The sequence below is a fragment of the Canis lupus genome, chromosome 25 (assembly GCF_003254725.2).
Source record: "Canis lupus dingo isolate Sandy chromosome 25, ASM325472v2, whole genome shotgun sequence".
Classification (NCBI taxonomy): domain Eukaryota; kingdom Metazoa; phylum Chordata; class Mammalia; order Carnivora; family Canidae; genus Canis; species Canis lupus.
Genome location: NC_064267.1, coordinates 3471415 through 3486990, shown reverse-complemented (window position 1 = coordinate 3486990; position 15576 = coordinate 3471415). Strand labels below are relative to the sequence as shown.

The window sequence follows — 15576 nt, the reverse complement described above, 5'->3', positions numbered from 1 at the left end:
GAAGAGTGTTCCCTTCTTATCCCAGGCTGTTCGTTCTCTGAATGTGTTAGTTACTTTTTTTCCTCCCTGTTCAAAGATTAGCATTCTCCAAAGTCACATACCAGTCCAACTATCCAACACCCTCTCATTCTCATCCTATCTTGCACCTTTAAGCTGATGGTTGTCACATCTCTCTTGCTCTCTCTTTCATATGCTCAATTCTACATTGTCAGGGGTCTGGTGGACATTTCCACCTGGATGTCATATAAGCATCTCAAATGCATCATGCCTGTGACTGAATTTAAGATCTTTTGAATGAATTATCTTTCACTCTCCTAACTCATTTCCTGATTTTTAAAAGGTAGGTTCTCTTTCTTCAGTGATGAAATCCTAGAGCCATCCACGACTCATTCTTTTTTATTATCTCCCAAAGAAAATCAATCCTTAAGTCCTAACAAATTTACCTTTGGAATATTTCTGACATCTTTTCCTTCCTCTACTTTCCCACTGCTACCACTTTATTTTTTTAAATTTTTATTTATTTATGATAGTCACAGAGAGAGAGAGAGAGAGAGAGAGGCAGAGACACAGGCAGAGGGAGAAGCAGGCTCCATGCACCGGGAGCCCGACGTGGGATTCGATCCCGGGTCTCCAGGATCGCGCCCTGGGCCAAAGGCAGGCGCCAAACCACTGCGCCACCCAGGGATCCCCCACTGCTACCACTTTAATTTAGCTCTTTGTCACATATCTTTAAGAATTGGTGGCATTCTCTTTATTGGTTTCATTTTTTATAGTTAGCCTTCTCCAGTGCATTTTGAAACCCAAATCTTTGGTTTATGTTACTTCACTACAGTTCTATTACTTTTAGCTCAATTCTAATAGCTAGCAATTATGGAGGGCTTACTATATGTCAGGTACAGTTCTAAGCAGTTTATGTGGATAGACATTAATTAATCCTCACAAGAATCTTTGTGAGTACACTGTGAGAATTGTGAAGTACACTGAGCCTTATAGAGTTCAGCAACTTATTTAAAGATTAGATAGCTTGTAAGATACAAAGGCAGGAGTTAAACTCTGGAGGTACCCTGTGTGTTGGGGGGGGATGGGGGCAGCAACTAGGCTCTTAATTCCTATACTGTAATGCCTCCATAAATGACTGACTAAAGTTCAGACTCACTAATTTGGCTTTCAACTCTCTGATCTCCAACTTCTTTTAATTTTCAGAAATATATAACACAAAACTAGTATAATGGCTTATCTGTTCTATTCATAATTCCATATATTTGCACTGGGTTTTTGGCTCATATAGTTTTATTTATACTGTTTTCTTTAACCCCTCATTTTCCCCCTTATCCTCACCAAACTAAAAGTCTTAAGTATAAAATATCTGCATCATCTTTCAACACTTATTAAGCACTATAGGATCTACTTTACCTAGGAGTGACCCTTGTCCTCTGCTTACCAATTATATTTATTTATTTATTTATTTATTTATAAAAAATATTCATTTATTCATGAGAGACACACAGAGAGAGGCAGAGACACAGGCAGAGGGAGAAGCAGGCTCATGCAGGGAGTCCAATGTGGGACTCGATCCCCAGACTCTGGGATCACACCCTTAGCCAAAAGCAGATGCTCAACCACTGAGCCACCCAGGCATCCCAAGTATACCTGTTTTAAATGCATTTGTAATTATAATGAATTTTGTCATTTATGTTTCACATACATTGGGTGGTATTTTGAATATTGATGTTTGTGTGTTATTCTCTATGAGACTGTAATTTTTGCATGTATTAGAATCATATTAAATAGCTGTAAAATAATTTAAATGGGTCAAATATATTTTCTGATTATCATTTTTAATTTGAATCCAAAAATTCAATTGAATAAAGAGAAACAGTAGCTTTCCCCCTAAATGCCAAATGATCTCAGATGATGTCACAGTTTCTGGTTTTTAGTTACTATTGGATCTCAAGTACTGTTACCACAAGAATGGAGATTTTCCAATAGTTGTAAACAGAAAGTACAGTGCCAGGAATCTGGCTTGAAAGTCTTGTCTCATGAAACTTTTGGTCCTAATGGTTGAGCTTTTTCATACTTCTTGCTAAATCTTTTCAAATGTGCTCATCATTTTCTATTACACCACTAGTTGGGACTCTAGAATATCAGTTCCAAAACAACAATCAAATGGATAGAAACCAAATTTTATGAGACTAAAAGACAATCTCCCTGAAAAATAGAGCTGTTAGGTTCATGGGATAATGTGGTTGCAGTGATATACACAGTTGGGTGATGAAGAAGCATCAAGCTAAAATGATGCAGGACTGTATTTCCTTCTTTTAACTACTTATTTTTTTTTCTTTTAACTACTTTAAATGCAAGTTGCTCTTTCTCTTGGAACACTGGTCTACTTCGGGGTTTACAATTCTACAACAAGATAGATTTTGACTCAGTTTTCCCCTACTATGCTTGAGGCTAGCCAAACTAAACCCTTTTTATTAGGGTCTCCTTGAAAATTCATATTGTTTTCTGATTTTTTGTTGGCCATGAACTTCCTAAAATTAAATTCAGAATGATAACAAGAGCTACTAAGCTTGTCAAAGTTTAGGCTTTGACAATGCTGATACTTTTTAATGTTTTTAATACCCAGCCAAGCATTTGTATTACATCTCCTAAATGTATTTGTATTACATCTCCTAAATGCATTCTTGAATGAAATTTCTAAGTTCTTCTCCCACTTTTGAAGTAGATCAGCAAAATGGGAAAATTTTGCATTTTATGGTTTGTATGGCAGCCCAGGCACCTTGTAGATTTCAATAAATGCTTGTCAACCATGCCGTTTTAAAAAGCAAGCTGTTTAAAATGACCAAACATTTTCAGAGGTGAATGGGAGCAATCCCTTTTCTTTCTTTCTTTCTTTCTTTCTTTTTTTTTTTTTCACAAAGCAATCCCTTTTCTTATATGGGATTCAAGACCTTCTATTCTGGTGTTTAGATAATTCAGATGCTGTGTTCCATCCAAGTTGCTTTGACCTGGGTTCTGATTTTTTTCATGCTTCTTTCCCTGTTTCACTGTATTCTATTTAGGATTCTAGATTAGAAGGCATATAATATGAAAGGAAAAGTACCTATAAAGGGTTTGAAGCATTTCAGATGATGAAAAGAAGAACTTTTGGTAGAGGTGAAGGTTAGAGAAGGCTTTATAAAAAAATCAAGGCCAGGAGGAAAAAGACCTGAGCTGATAGTAATATACTCTGAAGTTACAAATCAGTGTTTGGTATAACTAGGTGTTTAGTAAACTGAATAGATAATCTTCTAGGAAGATACTTTAAAGTCAAGTTTAAGGACACATAAATTACATACCTCATAAAATTGTTTTAGGTGTTAGCCATTAGTTAGTAGAACATATTTTCTGTCATTTACCAGTTTAAAAATAGTCCTTTTTTGGAGCACACACTAAAAAGATTGAAAGAAAGAAAAAGATACCTTCCATCAGTCCTTCAAACAAACTATAAGTCAACACTACATTGACTAAGAAGAACCTGCAAAGCATCTATCTCATGTGTATTTTTGCCACATCTCTCATTCAGATTGATACTTTTTTCTAGGCAGTTCAAAGAATCATAACATTCAGTCTGTGTTTTAAATTATTTACGATTGAATTTAGCCAAAATAAATGCCTTCCAAGTGAGATATGTGCAGAATTCCTCTTAAATACTTAAGAGACTCAATAGCTTACTAGATAGAACACAGTGACCAGCAAAAATAAAGGCTTTGTGTGTCTCCAGTGCTTTACATGTTCAAATTTAAATGATTTTCTAGTTATAGTCCCCTTGATGTCCAAACCTCCCTCAAGGGTCGGTGATACAGATCTGTAGGGTCATCATACTGACCTCAGAAACTACCAAGAGTAAGAGAGGACAAAGGTTGGGGATAAACTTTGTTCAAGAGAGATGACTAAACTACCTATATTTATGATTAAACTAGAGGACAATACTGTGGTCCAGAACAGAATTTTGAGCAAAATGATGAGAATCTAGGTCAGAAATGGAACAGGAGGCCAGGTCTAGTGAAGTAGTCCAGTGTAAGTCTGTGAACTGAGCTGTTATGAGTCTGAGGATGTTTCTATGGATACCTACCACATGACTTCATCTTGGTTTACAGACAAGGGGTAAGACCAGAGAAATCACTAGTGATAGACAAACTGGGCAACTGGCCCTGTGATAGCCAGCTAGTCTCTCTGAATATTGTCTCAGAATATCACCCTAATGAATTAATTTAAAACTCTCCATTATCTGGGGTGCCTGAGTAGCTCAGTCAGTTAAGTATCTGCCTTCAGCTCAGGTCATGATCTCAGAGTCCTGAGATTGAGCCCTGTGGCTGGGCTTGCACTCAGCAGGGAGTCTGCTTGACCCTCTCCCACCCTCTCCCTCTGCTGTTCCTCCTCTCTTTGCCCCTCCCTCCACCTCCACCCCCTCATGCTCTCTCAATAAATAAATAAATAAATAAATAAATAAATAAATAAAATATTTTAAAAAACTCTATTATCTGATTTTGAAGTCTCCACCTCTGTCTTTTAAGTTACTTTAACTAAACTACTTATATAGTTCTCACCTTTTTTAGAACCTAACACTCCACCTGCCCTTTTCTGTCTGGTAACTCCTATTCATCCTTCTTTAACCAGCTCAAGCAACACATTCCAAATCAGTCCTAGGCTGGTTTGGGTAATCCTGGGTTCTTCCATAGAATCTTATGCCCAGGTGATTTTGGTGTACATAAATGATTAAGGCCATATCTCCATGGTTATCATATTTATTGTAATTATCTCTGTGTGTAACTTCCTCTATCTCAGTTGAGCACACTTTCAGTGAAGAATCAATGTTTTAATCATCATCAAATCCTTAGAATCTAGTTTAATGCTTGCAATATGGTGCATACAAGCATATATTTATTGATTCAGTTAATGAATATTGGCATTAGACTATTTCTATGAAAAAAAAACTGTACAAAATTTATTAGTTTAACCCAAAGGCATAGTATTTAAAGGCAGATGAGAGTCATTGCTTATTACAACATGTTACTTTTATGTTTAATTCTCCTGCTAAAGGCCCTTGAAAATTATGAAAACTTTGTAAACCTCATCCTAATCTTCTCTCTCTATCTACTTTCTTCCTCCACAGATTATTCCATTTTTCTCTTCTCTCTGTCCTCTAGCTCTTTCTTTTCTCTTAATTCTCTCACAGTGAGAATTTGCAGTAATATAGAATTTTTAATTAATTTTATTGGGGTATAATTTGCATAAAGTAAAATATATCTTCAGTGAGTTTTTATATATGTCTGTGGCCATCGAACCACTGCCACAATCAAGTTCGAGGACATTTCCATAAGCCCCAAATTTCCCTCATGATACTGTTTTACATTCCTTGCCCCTCCCCCTCAGCCTCTGGGAAACACTGATTTGCTTTCTATTGTCATAGATTTGATTTGTCCTTTCTAGAATTTCATAAATACAATTATACACTAAGTACTCTTTATGAGTGCTTATCATAGTTTTAAGATTCATCTATGTTGTGTGTTTCAGTAGTTCATTCCTATTTATTATTGATTAGTATTCCTTTGTATGGATATACTACAGTGTGTTTATTCATTCAATTATTTACACAGGTTGTTTTCCTGTTTCTGAGTATTATGAATAAAGCTACTCTGAACATTTGTACTTAAGTCTTTGCGTGGACATATGTTTTCATTTTTCTTAGGTAATTACCCATGAGTTGAATTACTGGGTATATGATAAATTTAAATTTTTTATTAGAAACTGTCACACTTTTCCAAAGTGGTTGTGCCACTTACATTCCCATTAGCAATGTATGACAGTTCCAGTTTTTCCATGTCCTCATTGACACTTTATATTGTTAATTTTTATATATTCAGTCATTCTAGTAAGTTTGTAATGTGTTATCTTATGGTTATTTGTTCTGCATTTCTCTGATGTCTAATGATATGACCATCTCTTCATGTGCTTATTGGTCATTTTATACATTTTATTTTAATTTATTTTTAAAGATTTTTATTTATTTATTCATGAGAGACACAAAGAGAGAGGCAGACACATAGGCAAAGGGAGAGGCAGACTCTCTGTGGGGAGCCTGATGCGGGACTCAATCCCAGGATCTCAGAATCACAACCTGAGTTGAAGGCAGACACTCAACCACTGGGCCGCCCAGATGCCCTCATTTTATACATTTTAAATGGCCTATTCTAATCTTTTATCTATTTAAAGTATATTTAGTTTAATAATATTATTGTGAATTATAAGAGATCTTTATATGTCAGCAATACATAATTTGTTTTTAATTTAAAACTTTTGTTTTTCTGTTTAATCAGAGTGGACAAATCCCTGATTTAATTCAACAATTCCTGTACTTTTGCTTATATCTAAGTCAAGTGCAACAATTAGCCAAGTGGAAAATCTGTCATGTGGCCAGAAACTTCTGTAAGACACTTCTTGATAATTGTCTTTTACCTTTGCAAAGGATCTGAACCTATTATAAGTATTATGTAGTAATATAATCAAGAGAAATACATCAGTCAATGAGTAGTTTACACAAGCCAGCTGTCCCACATGGCTTGAATGATTTGATAATACTCTTGTATAGCAAATAGAGAATTTGATTATAAAAAACAAGATAGCACATAAATTTGTACAGCTAAATTGGCGAACAATGTAATAGTATTGAAATATATGTAAAAATAAATGCACATAAAGCCTGGGGTAAGAATTATCTCTCTGTCCTTTTGGAGTGCAAACTTAAGTCACTGTGATACCTCAGTCTCATCATCAATGTCTAGATATAGTATATTCTTGATATTTGTGGTAGTTATGTTGTATAAAGTTGCTGTAAACACTGAATTAGCACACATATTGAATTAGCTCCTAGGGAAGACAAGCAAGAAAACAAATAAATAAATTTATATAGTTCACATACTGTATATACTGTATAATCTTTAACCCTAAAAGTAACTCACCCATTCTAGATGCCATTCTCTTCATTTTACAAAATAGAAACCAAGATATAGAAGTGTTAAGTGACTTGTCTGAGGCTGTCCCACTAACAGGTGCCAGAGCTGGGATTCAAACTCCATTCAACTGGCTCCAGAGCCAGAACTCCCCACATCACACTGCACTGCCCTTACCATCTCCATCCTCTGGTCATCTCTTCATTAGCGTGAACAAGAAAGGAGAGCATTGTCTTTGACCTCAGCTGAAAATGAGTGCTTTGAACAGCCTAAATATTTTACTGTCCTGAGCATGTTCATGGGTTATCACAAAAGTGATAGGAATATTGATTTTGGGGTTCACAAATAAATTTTGGAAAGCAGGTGAATTCACAATTATAGGATCTTTGAAAAGTGAAGGTTGAATATACATGAGAGCATAAATGCAGAGATTCACATACATACAATTATATGCAGTTTTAGGAGGGTGGAAGTGGGGAAGGGCAGGGTATCAGGATGGCAGACAATGGTCTCTGAACTCTTTCATTCTGCCTTAAATTGGATGTTGGTAAGATTTTTTGATCATTTTTCAGATCTCTGACTTATGTCCTGACTATGTCTAAATGGCTAATTGACTATTTGTGGGTCAAAAATGAAGCAATCTGTTGGCTAACAGAGTTACAAAATCAGGGTCATATATATATATATATATATATATATATATATATATATATATATATAATTATTTAGTTGTCTTTTATATAGCCTCACATCTCAAGTTAAGCAAATGTTGGTAGATTTGGTCAGTCATATTGATATAATTTGAATCACAAAGGATAGAAGAATTTCAGTAGCTGTCATACCTTTACTTTCTTATTTCTTTATTTGAGGTCATTAAAGGTCTATATAAGATGATTCCAACTATTTCCATAGCTCAGTTTGAGAAATGAGGTAATGACATTTGGCAGAAACATTAAAGCTATACTAACTTCATACAACTGCTAACTCTCAGAATATTATTCCAGACAACTTGGACATAGGAAGCAATTGGAAGAACTCAATGAATCACACAACTGGAGCTGGTGAAAGTTTCTCAAGGTGGAAAATCATTTAGGTGTAAAATCTATTGTTTTAGATTTTTTTCCCTCATCCTTGTATCCTTCACTTAATACTTTTGAAAAAGAGAATTATTTTTGGAACAAGACTTTTTTCACTAAATGTTTATTCTTTCTAGAATGTGTTGGCTGTAATTTGAATGGATGAATGAATGAATGAATGAATGACTTTGCTGGCTTGTTATTTTAAAAGTAAAAACATTGCCATGGCAATGTATAAATCATAAGGAATAGAATACCATTTTTAACCTGTAGGTTGAGTATTTAATAATTTAATTTTATTTAGTAAACATTCATTCAATATTTGAGGGACATTTCTAGACATTAGGGATATTGAAAATTAATAATGTGTTGTCTCTGGCTTTCAGGGATTTACATTCCAGTGAGATGATTGTAGAAACTGCTCTGTAGAGTGTGGTAAGTGCTCTATTGGTATCACAAGCCAATATATCTCTCTTTTTTTTTCTATATGTAGAGCCAGTATATCTCATATGAGCTATAGTAGCAGCTAAAGCCATGGATAAAGTTTCACAGAGAACTTTAAAAAATTCATGAGGCATAGAATGGAAAGTTGGTTTAGATGGGAGGCATTTTAGACAAAGGGAACAACATTTAAAAAACACAAAGCATAAAAGGTACTGTGTTTGGGATTATGCACTATAATGTTATGATACATGAGGAGGAGTTTTTATAGGAGATGAAACTGGAAAAAATAAGTTGGGGTAAAATTGAAAGTAGTTTTAACAGCCATATTAAGAAGTATAAATTTAATCTAAAGCAACATGAAGACCTCAAAGATCTTTAAACGATAGTGGACCCAGTCCTATATTTTTTTTTGGAGATAATTCTAATGATATTGTAAGGGATGGATTCAAAAGAGGAAAACTAGGAACCAGGAGACCAGTTTTGAGGCTGTTACACTGTTCAGTAGGAGAGGATGAGGATCTCAGCTAGGGCTATTCTAAAGGAAATAAAGAAAAGGGAACAGATGGGAGAGAAATTGTTCACATAGAATTGTCTGGGAGCAATAATGGTCTATCATAGTAATGAGAGGCTGAGGAACCAGGGAATATTTGAGAAAGCATTCATAATAGAAGCCATTTGACTGAGTAAGGGCAAGAAGATGCAAAGTGTAGTTTTGTTTGTTTTGGTTGAGAAAGAAGGACAGTTTTCACTTTTTTTTTAGAAAGACAAATTTTGTTTTTGTGGTTTTAAGATTGGGTCAAAAAGTGCTCCGAGAGAGAAGGATTAGAATAAGTAGGGGAAAAAGACATCAAGCAACCCCTCTTGGTCTCTCGTTAGCTGTAGATTGGTCCAGGCCATACAGAAGTGTATGAGCAACAGTCTAGAATCAATGTTCAATTGGTCTATTTGGCACATGTATTTCTGCGATTTTTTTTTTTATCATAATACCTTGCTATTGGCCTGTATTGGCCTTTATTTGCTGTTTTCTCTTACCTGGTTCTGGCCTAGTCTACTTCATCACCTATGACTTCTCTCCTTGAAGTCTGTTTACATTAATCTGATTATAGTGAGCTGGATGAGAAAAATGAAATTTATTAGGAGAGTACAGAGGTGTTTCATAGAACTCAAAGGCAGGCAGGAGAATCCTTACTTACTAGACTTTGTGTATCTGCAACTTTTTTTGTCTCTGCAGAACGGAGCCAGTGTGATAGGTAGAAGATGCCAACCCACAGTACCCAAGTTTCATGTATATGTAGTCTAGTTACATGAAAAAAAAAACTACTTTCTCTCAGCCAGTTCCAAAAAATCAATCTCAGAACTTTTTGTAATCTAGTCACCTCTTAGTCTTCTAACAGTAGAGATATTGTTCTAATTCTGTAGAAAATGATATGTTTTCATTGGAATAATGATCTAAAATATAGATTAATTACAACCTGGGATTCTAGGCTTTCCTGTAACTAATACATTGAAAATAAGTCTTTTATTTGTCCACATGAACCTAAAGTAACAAAGAAATTTCTTCTAAGAGTCTCTAGTACCCTGTGCTGTGGCCAGGCTACAAGGTTCAGTTAAATGACTGATGTATTTGTCCACAATAATTGGTGATGTTTGTGATGTTTGCTAGGTCTCAACAGGACACCTTGATTTGAGACTGAGACTGAATTTCAGAATTTTCCCCATCTATCCCTTTCTGTCATAACTTGGCTCATGTATCAGATGGTTATAGACATATGGACTTCAAACTCTAATATCTCCTATATGCAGTTTCTTTCAACTCATAAAAAAAACAAAGAAACTGGGAGTAGGAGAAAACTTCTGGGATAACTTAAGTTTGAGGAAGGAGGAGGCCTCGTTTCATCATATCAGGGACATATTACCAGAGGTCACAAGGCAATAAGTCAATTATTACAGTTAACTTGTATTTATGTAAAATATAAGTAAACAATAGTATTAGAAATGATGTTTGGGAAACAACTTTGCAATCTCCTTAAAAAATAGGTTGGTAGATATAATTTGCCATTAAAATAAGGGGACTGGCACCATAGTATAGAGCCTCTTCCTTTTTCGACAAGTCAAGTCTCATAATGCAGAAAATTAACAATATTATAAAATTAAAAGTCAATACATAAGTCAACAGATACTTGTACCTGATAAAAGGACAGAAGAAAATCAATCCTTAGACATACTTTTAAGTTCCTTATATGCTATATATTTATATTTTATTGATTGAGTTTATCTCCACACTCCACTTACGCTATCCCGATCCCAAATGGAAAGAGAAAGGATACAAAAGATGAATTACTTGCAGGGAGATCTGATCTGACTCATCCACAAAGTCACAGATGCTTTAGTCTGGATAAGCCTTTTAATATGGCAGAAACTTTTTGTGCTGTGATTCTGGTTTTGTTTATTTATAAAATGTCCAAACGGATGTCCAGTGATGTGACTAATGATGTGTCAGCACCAGCTTCATGACATGCAGAGGCAGGCCCCCTGTCAAGAACACAGGTCCTTTGGGGAGACCATGGAGGGTTTCTTGCTTCCTAAAAGGCCTGGAGGTGGCTCACATTGCTCTTACCATCCTTTTTCCCCCACCTCAGGTAAGTTCAGGAAACCACACCCAATTTCTGAGGAACTGAGTGAAGGTGACAAACAGGCAGTGGAAATCTGGCTTTGCAGCTAGGTATTGTGTTGTGCATGCTTTGGGTGAAGTCCACCTTTGGCCATTTACAAGGACAATTGAATTTAGAGGAGAAAGTGTATTTCAAATTTTACATTTGAAAGTTACATTAACTTAGGTGCCAGGGTGGCTCTGTTGGTTAAACGTCTGCCTTTGGCTCAGCTCATGATCCCAAGGTCCAGCCCTGCATTGGGCTCCCTGCTTAGGGAGGAGTCTGCTTCTCCTCCTCCCTCTGTCTGTCCTCCTCCTGGTGGTGCTCTCTTTCTTTCTCTTTGTCATTAAATCTTTAAAAAAAAATTAAAAGGTCACATTAACTTAAAAGCAGATGCCCTTGCATACTTTCCTTGAATTTCAAGAATACAACCGACAAATCAGAACAATCAGAACTGAAGAAACAAGAGCGCGGCGTGAACACGGGGAAGCAAAAGAAAGCAAGAAAGTATGCGACCATGAAGCGAATGCTTAGTCTCTGAGATCAGAGGCTTAAAGAGAAGGATAGATTAAAACCTAATAAAAAAGAAAAGAAAGATCCCACTGCACTCAAGGAAAGAGAAGTCCCCCAACATCCTTCCTGCGTATTCTTCCAATATAACACACAGCTGGGCCCACCTTACCACATCCTGGTTGATACCAACTTTAGCAACTTTTCCATTAAAGCCAAACTTGACTTAATACAGTCAATGATGGACTGTCTGTATGCCAAGTGTATCCCTTGTATAACTGACTGTGTAATGGCTGAAATTGAGAAACTGGGGCAAAAATATCGAGTGGCTCTAAGGATTGCCAAGGATCCAAGATTTGAACGATTGCCATGCACACACAAAGGAACCTATACAGATGACTGCTTAGTACAGAGAGTAACTCTGCACAAGTGTTACATTGTGGCCACAGGACCTTAAACAAAGGATCCAGAAGATCCCTGGAGTTCCCATCATGTACATTTATTTCTCTTTTTTTTATTTATTTATTAATAGAGAGAGAGAGAGGCAGAGACACAGGCAAAGGGAGAAGCAGGCTCCATGCGGGGAGCGGAGCCTGACGTGGGACTCGATTCCGGGTCTCTAGGATCACACACTGGGCTGCAGGCAGCAACTAAACTGCTGTGCCACCAGGGCTGCCCCCATCATGTACATTTCTAACCATAGGTACAACACTGAGCAGATGCCAGATGATTATGGAGCCCCTCAGTTCTAATTCTTAAAAGATAGAGTTTTTCTGCCTTCTTATCCCAACTTTTTCTGTTGCCAGTTCATATTAGCAATATGCTATAGTATGAATTACTCTTCTTACCCATTTGCTCTGTTACGAGCTGAGTATGGTTAAATATACTCATTTTTTGATGTTTTGAAATCAGTATTTTGTATCATTTTAAGTATTGTTGCATCTTTCTATAAATCAGATGATTGCTTGTATAATTTGATGGTTGTTTTATATTGATTTACTCAACAAACATTTATTAAAGTTATATTAGGTACTTAAAAAGAACAATCAGAACTGGAATTATATAACATTCATTCGTTAATTTATTTATTCAACAAGGATTCAGTGCTTTCTATGTGTTAAGCTGTGCCATTTCCCGGGGCTATAATAACAATACAGAATGAGGGATCCTGACTTAGACAGAAATGATTAAGAAACACCATGCAAATGATAGCTAGGAGATACCTAGTAAAGAGACAGAAGATAGAGCAAAGAACTCCAGGCAGAGGACCTGATGAAGAGTCAAAGATGGGAAAGGTCATAGGGGATGAAAGAACTAAAGACCAGAAATAATTGGAGTAGCAAAAGCAAAAGTGGGGAGATGGGATAGGTGAGGCAAGAGAGGTGGGCAGATCATGCAGTTTGCTGTTGATCATTTGAGGATTGTGGTTTCTTAATCGAAGAACAATGTGAAGCCATGGAAAGATTTTCGGTAGTATATTGTCTATTTGCAGGATAATTGTTTAAAAAAATAAAATCATGATTTTCATACAAATATAAAATAAACGCATGTCAGAGATATTATTTAATCATTAATTAATGATGTTCCAAGTGATTCAAAGGAGAATCCAAAAGCAGATATATATATATATATATATATATATATATATATATATATATATATATATATACACACACATACACCCATAGACTATCAGGAATGCTGAAATGCCATATTATAGTCATCGAGGAGTCAATTCAGCTTACATTCAGCTTGTGAAGTTTGGATCAGCGGGACTCTATCCTGAGCCATTTTTCATTTCTATGTCTATAATCTTGCTTTGGTTGATCTTATTTACTAACATAACCTTTATGTGCCATCTACCCACTGAATACTATCAAATTCTTAACACTTACAGTAATTCCACTGACTTGTCTTCTGGTTGGTTCAAAATTAAGGTGTAGCAAACAGAAATTGTGATCACTGTTTCCTTCTCCATATGCCAGTGGCTCTCCCCCCAGATCTCCCTAATTTTGTCCACAGTACTTCTATGCATTTGGAAAGTCATGCCAGAAAGAAGAAGCCATCTCCAATGCCCCTCTCTCCTCTACTTCATATCAAATCTAGCACACACATACACTTCTTTCCATACCCTTTCCCACTGTTCTGATTCACAACAGTATTGTCTCTTCAGTGTAGTCCATTTTCTTTTCTTGATATATAATTCGTATATCACTAAATTCACTCCATTAAAGTATACAATTGAGTGGTTTTTATTGTATTCACATTTCTGTGCAACCACCCTCAAAGTCTAAGTTTAGAACATTTTCATCACCCTAAAAATAAATTCCTAATGCATTAGCCGTCACTCTGCATATCCATCCCTACTCTCTCCTAGCCTCAGGCACCAATAATCTTTTTTTTTTTGCACTTAAAAATTTTATTTACATTCTAATAATTAACATACAATGTATTCCTGGTTTCAGAGGTAGAGGTCCATAATTCATCTGTCTTATATAACACCCAGTGCTCATTACATCAAGTGTCCTCCCTAATATCCATCACCCAGTTATCCCATCCCCCCATCCTCCTCCCCTCCCACAACCCTCAGTATTCTTTCTTTCTTTTGTGTGTGTATTTTTTTATTGGAGTTCGATTTGCCAACATATACAATAACTACCAGTGCTCATCCCGTCAAGTGCCCCCCTCAGTGCCCATCACTTAGTCACCCCATCCCCCCACCCACCTCCCCTTCCACTACCCCTTGTTCATTTCCCAGAGTTAGGAGACTCCACTGTTCTGTCACCCTCACTGATATTTCCCACTCATTTTCTCTGCTTTCCCCTTTATCCCCTTTCACTATTTTTTTATATTCCCCAAATGAATGAGACCATAAAATGTTTGTCCTTCTCCGATTGACTTACTTCATTCAGCATAATACCCTCCAGTTCTATGTGGATACATTGAAGCAAATGGTGGGTATTTGTCATTTCTAATGGCTGAAAAATAGTCCATTGTATATATAGACCACAGCTTCTTCATCCATTCATCTTTCGTTGGACACCGAGGCTCCTTCCACAGTTTGGCTATTGAGGACATTGCTGCTATAAACATTGGGGTGCAGGTGTCCTGCCATTTCACTGCATCTGTATCTTTGGGGTAAATCCCCAACAGTGCAATTGCTGGGTCGTAGGGCAGCTCTATTTTTAACTCTTTGAGGAACCTCCACACAGTTTTCCAGAGTGGCTGCACCAGTTCACATTCCCACCAACAGTGCAGGAGGGTTCTCCTCTCTCCACATCCTCACCAACATGTGTTGTTTCCTGTCTTGTTAATTTTCACCATTCTCACTGGTGTGAGGTGGTATCTCATTGTGGTTTTGATTTGTATTTCCCTGATGGCAAGTGATGCGGAGCATTTTCTCATGTGCTTGTTGGCCATGTGTATGTCTTCTTTGGTGAAATTTCTGTTCATGTCCTTTGCCCATTTCATGATTGGATTGTTTGTTCCTTTGCTGTTGAGTTTAATAAGTTCTTTATAGATCTTGGATACTAGCCCTTTATCTGATAGGACATTTGCAAATATCTTCTCCCATTCTGTAGGTTGTCTTTTAGTTTTCTTGACTGTTTCTTTTGCTGTGCAGAAGATTTTAATCTTGATTAAGTCCCAATAGTTCATTTTTGCTTTTGTTTCTCTTGCCTTCATAGATGTATCTTGCAAGAAGTTGCTGTGGCTGAGTTCAAAAAGGGTGTTGCCTGTGTTCTCTTCTAGGATTTTGATGGATTCTTGTCTCACATTTAGATCTTTCATCCATTTTGGGTGTATCTTTGTGTCTGGTATAAGAGAATGGTCTAGTTTCATTCTTCTGCATGTGGCTGTCCAATTTTCCCAGCACCATTTATTGAAGAGACTGTCCTTTTT

General features: G+C 36.4%; 1 pseudogene; it reads left to right on the top strand.

Moving 5' to 3' along the window:
- LOC118349987 (rRNA-processing protein FCF1 homolog) overlaps nt 1-13209 on the top strand; it is a 56383-nt pseudogene extending 43174 nt beyond the window's left edge.
- The last annotated feature ends 2367 nt before the right edge of the window (nt 13210-15576 follow it).